Genomic DNA, 520 nt, shown 5'->3' on the forward strand with positions numbered 1-520 from the left:
CAAAGTACATCATTTCGTCGTAAAGACCACGTAAATATTCCACGTAAGGAAGTCGCTATATTTTCTCGTAAATACTTCGAAACGTGTTCCTCGTAAACTACACGTAAATACCTCGAAAGTGTTTTCTCGCAAAATACACGTAACTACCACGAAAGTATTTCCTCGTAAAATAATCGTTTTCTTTCCTCGTCATTTCCTCATAAATGTTTCTTCGTAAAATACTCGTTTATTTTTTCTCGTCATTTTTTCGTAAAGTTTCCACGTAAATAGGTCGTACATTAGCTACGAATTTACTTCGTTTTTATTATTTTACAGAATTTAAAAATATAATTAAAAAAATAATTAAAATTATTTAATTTATTAATAAAATAATAATTTAAAATAAAAATAAAATCAATACGAAAATATTTTATATATAAATAAGTTTTGAATTTATAATACAACAACCGGAAAAAAAAAAAATTAAGAATCGTTCATCGCCTGGTAGAATTCATCACTCCTCCTCGCAACATCTGCCTCG

The sequence above is a fragment of the Brassica oleracea genome, chromosome C9, assembly GCF_000695525.1.
Source record: "Brassica oleracea var. oleracea cultivar TO1000 chromosome C9, BOL, whole genome shotgun sequence".
Taxonomy (NCBI): Eukaryota; Viridiplantae; Streptophyta; class Magnoliopsida; order Brassicales; family Brassicaceae; genus Brassica; species Brassica oleracea.